This window comes from Ochotona curzoniae, unplaced genomic scaffold, assembly GCF_017591425.1.
Source record: "Ochotona curzoniae isolate NIBS_2020 unplaced genomic scaffold, NIBS_Ocur_1.0 scaffold_4921, whole genome shotgun sequence".
Classification (NCBI taxonomy): domain Eukaryota; kingdom Metazoa; phylum Chordata; class Mammalia; order Lagomorpha; family Ochotonidae; genus Ochotona; species Ochotona curzoniae.
Genome location: NW_024467125.1, coordinates 337,415 through 348,894, shown reverse-complemented (window position 1 = coordinate 348,894; position 11,480 = coordinate 337,415). Strand labels below are relative to the sequence as shown.

General features: G+C 44.3%; 1 pseudogene; it reads right to left on the bottom strand.

The window, feature by feature from the left end:
- Positions 1-10,072: 10,072 nt before the first annotated feature.
- LOC121149991 lies at positions 10,073-11,005 on the bottom strand (annotated as a pseudogene).
- Between the last annotated feature and the right edge of the window lie 475 nt (positions 11,006-11,480).

The following is an 11,480-nucleotide window of genomic DNA, read 5'->3' as shown; positions in this document are numbered from 1 at the left end:
CATGGGGGGGGATAGTGGGCTCCTCCCTCTTTGGTTATGACTCCCATGGGAGAGCACAAAATAACTAAAGCAAGGGCTAAGGTGGCTAGACAGAGAGGCACTCAACAACATCTGTGATGGCTGGATAGTTGAGCTAGTTAGATGGAACTAAGCTTCAATATCCTTCAACATTTACTGGAACCAAATGGAATATGGGCAGACTGGACTAGTTTGCTACACATACTGGCAAACCAGGATAGGGGCAGGCCTGGTGAGGGTTGTGGTGGGTCACTTTGACTGGGCTGCAGCCCCCACTGGTTTATGTGAGGGCCGAGTATGTGCTGGTCAGAGCCAGGCTGGACTGCAACACCTGTTGTTTCAAGTGGAATTTGGGTCTGAAAACAAAACCAACCCAGCAGTTGCAATTACCAGCTGATCGGGGTGATGGACTGTGATGAGCCCTGTACTTGCTGGTACATATGAGAGTCTGGTCTGAGAACACCTCAGACAAAGTTTCTTTGGAGATCTCCCCAGTCAAAATGCTGGCCTCTGAAGCCTAACCAGGAAAAGATAGAAGATCGAACATGTCAATAAACCACCTCAGTTATATTTCAACAGTGAAAAACAGGCCTAATTGGACACACTAAGTCAATCAGTGCATTCTTCAACAGCCTCATCATGCCTGGAGTGGCAAGATTGGCAGCTCTTCATAACAGGTGAACTATCAAAACCACTTGAGCAAGGATCTCAGAGCATGCATTACACCCGGGACCTGGGTTGAGTGGGAGACTTTGTGGGGCTTCTCCCTTAATATTCCCTTTGCCTCAGATATATGAAGGAAACAATAGGGAAATAGTGGTCTTACCCACTTTCCTATAGCCCTTGTACCTTTTTACCCTAATTAACAATGTAAAGATTGCCAAAAATAAAAAAATATGTATATATTAAAAACACCCCTAATTAGTTTAGTATAACTAAAAAAAAAAAAAAACTGTATTTGTTGGAAGATCTTTCTTCCTCTCCTCTCTGTAAATTGGCCTTTATAATAAAAATAAATAGATCTTGAAAAATAAAATTCTCACCTTGCAACTTTCAGGATCACATATGTCTGCCATTTCACTGTCCAGGCTGTTCTGCTTCCCATCCAGCTCTCTGCTTGGTGCTTTGGAAAACAGAAGAAGATGGCCCATATCCTTGAGACACTGCACCCATGTAGAAAACCTGGAAGAAGTTCTTGGATTCTGGGTTTGCATCAGTTCAACTCTGTCTGTTGTGGGCAATTCAGGAGTAATTTAGAATGGACAATCTTTCTATCTTTGTAAATCTGATCTGCCTTTCCAATAAAACTAAAAAAAAGATCTTTACCAAAAAAAGGTTAAGCCCTGCTGGATGATGCCAGTTTATCATATCAGTGTTCCTGTCAAGTCTCAATTGCCTTACTTCTTAATCATTTTCCTACTAATGCACAGGGGTAAGTGGATTGTTTGGGGTCTGTCAGGGCCTGGGTTTCCTGACCCAGAATCTCAGACCTACCTGGGTGATGGGTGCTGAATCTGTAAGCTTCAGGCATGGGTTCTGGCAGGTCCAGGTTGTGTATGTGAAGTCCTTGGGCCTACCTATGACAATAGGTCCTCCTCAGTGGGTAAGATAGAGCAGTGGACGGCAAGCCCTTATGCACATGGAGAATATCAAAGCCCATTGGAGACTGCAGAGGACATCTGCTACCATAGCAGTGGAAGAACAGAATAAATTGGACAACTATCCCAGCCAAATTAAGACAGCAAAAATCTAGATGAATGGAAACACTAAGATTGATTATGTCAGTCAATGGATAGTGGGAGTGTTTCCTCATTTTTGGATCTTCAAGACTTCAGAAGTATCCAAACCACCTGTCAGAACACTCCAAAAATGCTCCACATCAGAGCCATGGGTTGATAGTGGGTAGCCCATCCCCATCCCTGGATACTGTGGCAGTTTGCAGGCTGGGTATGTCTTCTCCCATTACTTTTCTCCTTTTGCCATATAAAGCAAAAAAAAAAAAAAAAAAAAAAAAAAAAAAAAAAAAAAAACAAAATAAAACAAAACAAACAAACAAAAAAAACCAGAAAACTTGGAAGGTATGATCACACCCACTTCTCCCTAAGCCTATTTGCTTTCCACTCTGATCAATTATGTAAACATCATCAAAAATAAAATAAATCAAAAAATTTAAAAAAAGAAAGCCAAAAGTGTAACCACCAGTAGCAACACAGTAGCAGCCTTCACAGCGGTTGCATCTCTTAGAGCATCCATCACCTCTTTTCCCTTGTCAACCATTTTTATCCTTCTATTGGATATGGTAGGAGGATGGCATGGGTATCCTTAATTATTGATTTGATTTCTTAAATTCAGAGTCATTCACTTAAAAAAATTAATGAAAAAGGTTGAACTCCTGGGTGATGACAGTTTAGTGTATCAGAGTTTTGCTTTGAGTCTCAGTTGTTTCACTTCTCATTCAGTTCTCTGCTAACGCACATGGGAAAGGAATAGAAGATGCTCCTGTCACCTGCGTTGGAGTCATGGATGCTCTTCTAGGTCCCTAGCTTCATCTTGTGTGGGAGATCACCCCTGGATCTCCACCTGCCTAGTCCATACAGGAGGTCATAGGCACATGGTACTCTTTGCCTCTGCCTAATAGATCCCAACATGGCCTGTTCACTGGACATGCAACAGGAGCAAAGGGCTGCACCATAGTCTCTCTTTCCTCCTCTGCTAGGATTTCCTTTGTAAACAACTCTAGGAAGTCAAATGTTAATTCATCTTTGTTTTCAACAGATAAGGAGCCTGCCCTGAGATACAATTTCCCACTCTTCCTGTGCTTCCTGAACTTTGACTTCATTGGATGATCCAGATGAGACAGACATATCCATTCAGACCGCCCTTCTGCATGCCCCCCTTCTATATATGCTTGTGACTTCTCTCAAATAAATGGACATTCTTCACCAGCAGTTTGTCACCCGTGTTTCTGCTACAGAAGAGCACTGTCATCTCACCTCTTAGTGACCTCAGGGTCTGCTGGACAGGAGACCCCCAAGAATCTTGGAAAAGGTACAGCTTGTGCAGCCATTGGGTAATGAACCCAGTAGATGGAAGCACTCACTCTATCTCTCCCTCTTTTCTCTTGCTCTCGCTATCCCATTTTGAATGCATACATAGGTCTTCTTAGGACATCTGAAATTTATTCTCATGTAGAGATCTTCTGCAAATATGCAATATTTGGTCTTAATTATAGAAAGCTTTGCATGGACTAATATATAAGCTTCATATTTCCCTCTTAACTCTTCTTTCTGTTACCTTCTCAGCACACTCATGTGTATTTTACAGTAGGCCATGACACATCACAGTATTAGACCTTATTTATGTTCATCTCTATTGCTACTATGTCCCCTTTGTCACCTGGCACAGTGTTGCCAGGCACTGTTTGCTGCCCAAATGCACTTGTGGAGTGCTGTTGCAGTGGAAGTTGGATTTTCATAGACAGGCTCCTTATGACTAGAGTGTCAGGGATGACTTTCCCCAAGACAGAACACCTTGCCCATGAACTGACACTGGGAACTGGGATCTGAATCTGGGTCTCTCACATGAGTAAGCATGAAGCCAATGATTTCTCACTTGGTGCCTCATCAGGGTGTGCATTAGCAGGATGTAGGGATTAGGTGTGGGAATGGAGCACATATTCAAACTCAGGTGCTCTGAAATCTGGCAGTAACATCATCCACAGATGCCTTTTATTTTTATTTGAAAGTGAGGATTGCAGAGAGAGAGAGAGAGAGAGAGAGAGCTCTTGTGGCCTCTGGTTCACTACCCAAATGTTGCAATGGTGGGCATTGAGCTAATCTGAAGCCAGCAGCTTCACTGGGGGTTCTCTCATGTGGGAGGCAAGCACTTGAGTCCTTCAGCCATCACCCTGTGCCTCTCAGAGTGCACACAGCAGAGATGACAATTTGGAAGTGGATGGAAGACATGAACCCAAGCATTCCAATGTGGGAGGCAGGCATGCCAAGAAGTGTCTTCCCCCACCATGACACATCAACTGCCTCAGTGGTGTACTTAACTAACGTGAGTCCCTCAGCCATTTCCTGCACAAGAGATGTGGTTTGGGCAGCATCTATCTACTCATGGAAGTGCAGACATCTGGGATGTGTCAGTGGGTAAAATGATTTGAGTTGTACATTTAGGACATCACTTTTCTGTTTTTATTTGAAGCTTTTAGTGCTTCCTATACATATGACTTCTCCCATCACCGTAAAGCATAAACAGATAATCTCCTCTATGTAAGAATTTCAACATGAGTGTTTCAACATGGGCGAGTCTCTGGAAAATTTTGTACTATATTTCCTGTGTCACAATTGTCAGGATGGCTTTAGGAGAGGCCAGGCTAAGCTAGTCTGTTCAACTGGCAGTTCACATGAGAGCCAGGTCTAGGTGTGGATTAGGCTGTAGCAGTCATGGGTGAGAGCCAGAATGTGTGCAGGACAGTGTAGGCTAAGCTGCAAGACACACCTGTGAAGGCCAGGATAGTGACCAGCCATGTAAATTTGGATAGCACCACTGCTAGAAAACATGAGTTCAATTGCTGGGAGCAAGCCTGATAGGGAAACTTGGAGAATTCCATGCAGGCCACACCTCCTGCTACCTCAAGCAAGAGCTAGAGCTAGGAGCAGGTTAGAAACATGGGGTTGCAACACCCATTGGCATACATATGAACTAGGTCTGTGGCCAGCCTAACAGGGTCAGTCCACAGCGCACACTACTACAATTGAGAGTCAGTACAAGCTTCAGGCCTGACTAATTGAAACACAGCACGGCCTCTTATGAGTCTGGGGCTTGAAATGGGCCAGGCATTGATAGGGTGCTTTAGTCACTGGTAAGAGCTGAGACTGGGGGCATCTGGATGTGCCAGTCTTTAGCACCTGTTGGTGAATTCAAGACTGAGGGTGGGTCATCACAGATTGGACAGTAGTACCTGCTGACACACACAAGACCTGGGGCTGGGAACATGCCCGGTAGGGTGAGTCCCTTGCTGGCTGTTGCTTGCACTGGTGAATGTGATAGCTGGGACTGGGTGTGAATCAGTCCAGGGTTGGGCCAGGCTGAAATGCCTGCCATACTCATTGGCAAACAAGAAAGCCTTAATGGGTGTAGGCCAGCTGAGCTAGGTTCCAGCACAGCTGAAAAGTGCCAAGACTAGATGTGACTCATGCCTGAAAGAAATGCAGCAGCCCCTGGCAGGTGCAAGATCTTGTTCTGGAAACATTCCTGGCAGAGGAACTGTTGACACTTCCCTGCTAGGCGGAACTTATGCTGGGCCATACCATTTGTCAGTTTGTGTGAGAATTAGGATTGGGATACCAGTATCTCCATTGCCTGGTGCAAGTGATAGACTTACATTGACCCTGCCCTGGCCAGCACACACAAGAGTCAAGTCTGAGTTCACCCCAGGTAAGAATTTTGGGGGACTCTCCAATTGATTCACTGGACTCTTAACATGGTGTGCAGGTGTGGGGACTGTGTCTCATCAGTTACTAATAACTGAGTAGTGGACATCATGGGAGACATGATAACTAGATCATCTGGGCCAGCAGGCAATGTTGAGTGACTTATCCGAGAATGGTTGCTGCAAGCACCTGTGGGTGACCAACTTACATGTGTGTTGATGGGTTCTTATAGCCTTGCCAAGCCTGGTCTATCTATAACTCTTCCTCACACTGACGAGTAGGAGGTGCAACCCAGCAAAGGTGTCTCCAAAGTTCTCCTATTAAGCATGTTCTATGCCGCAGGACTTGTACATTTTGGAGGGGTTCAGCCCAACCTTGCTTGGCCCATCCACATTCTCAGCTGACTCTGGTTTGTATTGCAGTCCAGCCTTGCTGGTTGCAGCCCACATTCCATCCAGGCTCTTTTGTGTGCCAGCATGTGCTCAGGCATGGCCTAGCATGGCCTGCCCTCTACTTGGCCCATACAAATGCTCATATGCTGAAGACTTGCCTGGCCTGGTTGTTGGCCACAACCAGCCCCTACTCTTGTGCTACCCAGGGGAAATTGCAGACTTGTAGGGGATTTCTCCAAGTTCTGCTAGGAGGCCTGCTCATACGTTGCAGCGGAGACAATGACCCTGCTTCGCATGATATGCCCTCAGTCCAGATCCTTGCATGTTCTGTCCCCACTTGGTCTCCTCCTAGTCCCAGGTCAAATGAGTGTCACTTAGGTTCTGGTCTGACGAATTTGTGGTCCAGCCTGGCTTGGCCTGTCACTACTCCTGTTCTCCACATCAACAGCTGGTTGTGTTGTCCAAAATAGGTGAGATTGCCAATCTCCTAAAGAATCTACATCCAAATTCAGTTATTTTGCATTCTGTTAGGTGCTGTGTCTGATCATCATGAGACCCATCACTGCTCTGATACTGGCAGATAGCTATTGTTGCCTAGCCCAGCCAGGTATGCCCCCTAGCACCAGCCTTTGCATGGACCAATAGGTAATGTTATTTATACCAGTGCAGGTCTCCCATGTGGGCAGGTTCTTCGGCCTGACCCAGACATGCCCTCTGATTTTTCTGTCTAAACCATTCCATCCTACCTGTCTTCCTGCAAGTACAGTGGCCCAGTTTTGGATAACTCAAGAAGTTGTCCTTCCAGGCAAACATGCTGTCAGCCACTGCCATTCCAATATGTACCCAGACACACTTTTCCAAGCAAGCTGCAGACATTGCTGCCTGGTGACCATGGTGGCATGTCCCTGCATGGAGTTCCCCTATTTTTCCACTTATCATTTAAACAAGAAAGAAAAAAAAAAACAATAAACAACTATGCTGGCATAGTGGTTTAGTTAACACAAAGTTGTCATTATCCAGGCCCAGAATGCCCACTGGCTACTAGTTATTTTTCTTTTTTAAAGATTTATTTTTTTATTATTTTTTCATTGGAAAGGCGGATATACAGAGAGGAGAGACAGAGAGGAAGATCTTCCGTCCGATGATTCACTCCCCAAGTGAGCGCAACGGGCCGATTCTATGCCGATCCGAAGCCAGGAGCCTCTTCCGGGTCTCCCACGCGGGTGCAGGTTCCCAAAGCTTTGGGCCGTCCTTGACTGCTTTCCCAGGCCACAGGCAGGGAGCTGGAAGGGAAGCGGGGCTGCCGGGATTAGAACCGGCGCCCATATGGGATCCCGGGCGTGCAAGGCGAGGACCTTAACCACTTGCGCCACCGCGCCGGGCCCCGCTACTAGTTATTTTTCTCCGAGCACTGTGATGGTTCCCTAGGGACAAGGAAGCTTAGGCAGTTGTGTTCAATATCTGATCCAGTGTCCTTACAATGTGCCTGAGAATGTGGTGGAAGATGGCCTGCATCTCTGGGCCACTGCCATCCATGTGCTTTGACCTTCATGTCTAGTTTCAGCTGTCATGACCACTTAGGGAACAGGAAATCGCTTTTTCTCTCTCCCTGTGTCTACCTTTTTCTCTCTCTCACTTTTTCACATAAAAAGTAAATGTTTAATGCAGGCATGGTAACCATGAAAAAAACATTTTTAAGTCTATGTGTAGTTGTTTGAGTGTTTTTGTTTTGTAAATACACACACTTTCATCAGTTTGACCAGCATATTGTAAACATTTTGACAATACTCTTAAATAATTCTTTTGTTTAGATGATCTTTACATAGTTGATTAGGGCACAAACGGTGAAAAGCTACAGGGAAGAGGGTAATGCCATTGTTTTCACAATAATATTACTTATTTTTCTGCATCTGGAGTAAGTGGAGAGATAAAAAAAAAAAGACCCACCCAAACGCCCACCCATCCCATGTCCCTGATGTGGGGCATGCTCTGAGGGTCCTGCTCATGCAGTTTTGATAGTTCTTCAGTTCTGAATTGTTGCCAGTCTCACCAATCTAAGCACAATGAAATCTATTCAGAATCCACTGGCTGACATAGTCTCTTCATGGTTGAGATCTGCAGTTCAGTTGGAGGGATCCTCAAAGAAACTTCATCTAAGGTGATTCCAGTCCTGATTCATGTGTGTGAATGCCAGTACAGGGTCTAACACATTCTGTCACCCCAATCAGCTTATGCATATGCTGGAGATCGCATTTGCTGGGCCAATTCTGTTTCCAGCCCTATCTCCCACACAAAACAATGGGTATTGCAGTTAAGCCTGATTCTACCTTGCACACTTGGCCCTCTTACAAACCAGTGGGAGCTGCAGCCTAATTGGGGCAATTGCCAAAAACCCCTTCAAGACCTGCCACCTACCCTGGTTCCCATGCATGCCAGTACGTACAGCAGACTGGTCCATTCTCCTCCACATCCCATTCATTTTTTATACATGTCAATGGGCATTGAATCCTAGTTCAACCCAACCAACCCTACTTTCCAGCCCACACACGTGCTGGTGGGTGCCGTCCTGTCTAGTCACCCCTGCTCCAGTCCTGCTTTTCCATGCTGTCCAGTGGGAGTGGTATCTAAAGAGGGCTGTGCCCACTTTTTCCCTATTGGGCTACTCCCACTCCCAGATCATGCTCTCCCAGATGGTTCTATGATTTAACTTGACAGAATTAGGAGCCAGTGCCAATCTCTGCCAGCTGCCTTTTAATAAAGGAAAGTAGGATTTTACAAAACCCTTGAAGTAATATTAGGCTACCTAAAAGGGCTTCTGAAATGTCCACAGGTATCTAAAATGAAAGATGAGTTACCAATGTAAAGGAGAAATACTGTTAAAGAAAGAATATTTAAATTCCTTTGTGTCACATTTTTAAAGAAAATTATTTAAAAGACAGAGAAAGCTAGAAGGAGGGAGTGAGAGAGAGGGAGAGATCTTTCATCGGTTGGTTCATTTTCTGTGGGTCATGATAGCCAGGGTTGAACTTCCATGAAGCCAAAAACTTCATCCTGGGCTCCCAATTGGGTAACAGGAATCCACATCCATCTGCAGCCATCCATGCTGCATTATCAAGGAGTGGAGAAGTGGAGTATCTGGGACTCAGACAGCTGATTTCATGTGGGATCATGGCGTCACCAACATCAAGTGAACCTGCTGAGTCATATTACCATGACGGTTCTAAATTTAGTCTCAGAAATATGGAATTTCTGGAGCTCTGATATATGAGGAATATTATTTTTGTTGTGTGGAAATGTATGTCAATGAATTCCTTATCTATTGCACCTCCATTATAATGAACATTCATGAATAATCAAATCACAAGATGCCAGTGTCATTCTTTAGCATGTGTTTTTAAAATGTATTCTGTATTTGATATCACATATAAGAAAAGCATAAAATAGGTGTCATTTTGATGTGGCTTGACTAGACCATTTAAATTTTATTATAACAATTCTTCAACATATTTTACCTGAAAAACTGCTAAAAAGGAGAACATTGAATACTTTCATAGGGATGCTATTTGACCAGAAATTGTATCATGAGGTATGTGTTACTTTCAGTTCCTCACACTTAACCCAATGCAATTCAAGAAATATGCATATTTGTGCTGCTAATTAGCATTTAATGAATAGTCATCTGGGATACATATGCAACAGAATACCACCCAGCAATTAAAAGAATGAATCTCCTCTTTTTTTAATGAATTCAGTGCAACAGCTAAACATTATCCACACTGAAACTGTCCAAACCTTAAAAAGGTAAATTGATGTGGTAGTTAAAAAGAAAAACAACAAAAAAATGTAGCCATGAAATATACAAAGCAGTCTATACGCTGTAAAAAATACACATGGAATTGGAAGTTGTTCAGCATATGTAGTGCCTCTTCATTCACTTCCATTTCTCCATGAATTTTTTTGAGCCCTGTATTTCCAGAAAAAGATTAACAATAGAATTGGGGAAAAAGAAAAACAGGAAAGAAAGTGTGTGCTGCAGAGATAACAGCAGCGCAATGCAATGATTCTTTCCTTTGCAGTGTACACAGTGGAATTAATCATCAAAAAATAAAACCAAGACAGAAAAACAGAGCAAGCAAGCTCTAAATGCATGACAGTGTCTGACCCTCAGTTGAGAGATGAAGCCATTGACCCTGCCCAGGTTCAACACCTGGGATCCACTATCATTTATGGAACAGCAGTCTTCTCAGAGGACCCCTTCACATCTGCGTTCCTCAGGCTGTAGATGAAAAGGTTCAGCATGGGGCTGACAAGTGTGTACATCACTGAGACTGCTGCATTCGAGGCTGATATTGGGGCAGCACTGGCACTGAGGTACACACCTAGTCCTGTGCAATAAAATAGGGAGCCAGCCAAGAGATGAGAGCCACAGGTGGAAAAGCCTTTATACTGGCACTGAGTTGACGAGATGGCACAGATGGAGGATATGCTCTTGGAGTAGGAGTACAGGATTCCAGAGAGGGGAACTCCTGCCAGCAGCACAGCTGTAAAGTTCATCATGCCGTCATTGAGAAAGGTGTCACAACAGGCTCTGTGGGCCACCTGATTCAACTTATAGAAAAAGTGGGGGATACACACCTGAGTGCAGAAGCTCAGCCTCAGCACAAGTAAGCTGTTTTACAAGGCATACAGAACACTAATAATCCAGCACAGCAGAAGCAGCTGCACACAAAGTCGAGGATTCATGATTGCCATGTACTGCAGGGGGTGAGAAATGGCCACAAATTGGTCATAAGCCATCACAGCCAGAGGAAAGTCATCTAATTCTGCAAAGATTATGCAGAAGAACATCTGTTTGATGCAGCCTGCATAGCTGATGGCTCTGCTGTGGGTCTGGATGTTTACCAGCATCTTGGGGATGGTGGTGGAGGTGAAGCAGACATCTACCAAGCACAGGTTGGTAAGGAAGAAATACATGGGCATGTGGAGGTGTGGGTCTGAGAGGATGGCCAGGGTGATGAGCAGGTTCCCACTGAGAGTGACCAGGTACATGGAGAGGTATAACTCAAAGAAGAGAGACTGCAGTGCTGGGTCCTCTGAGAATCCCAGGAGAAGGAATTCTGGAAGTTGGGTTTGATTTCTCAGTTTTATGTGGCGCATGTCACTACCAGAAAGAACTAGCAACCAACAGAACAAAAATTCAAAATACATGTTTTCCTGTTCAGCATGCAGCTTAATTTCTACTTTATTTAGTCCCCAAGTTGATGAGATTGCATGGGTGGAGGATAGGATCACTGATCACAAATTCCTATTCACTCCAAGTCCTTTCTTAAACCCTCAAATACAGATGCAGGCATTTTTGTTCATACAATTTGCAAAATATGGAATTCTTCAAATTTTGATGACCTCTCAAAGCTATGCGTTAAGATTCTTTTGGGGCAAGCATTTTGTATTATAACAAACTAAGCTTTTAAACACATTTTCCATTGCACAGAAGTGCACTCAAAGTACATATGAAAGGATTCCATGGAAGAACAGATGCTGTTTCAGTAGTCAGTATTTGTAGGTAAGGAGATGAATAAGAAAAGTACAGGGCCCGGCATGGTAGCTTAGTGGCTAAAGTCCATGCCTTGCA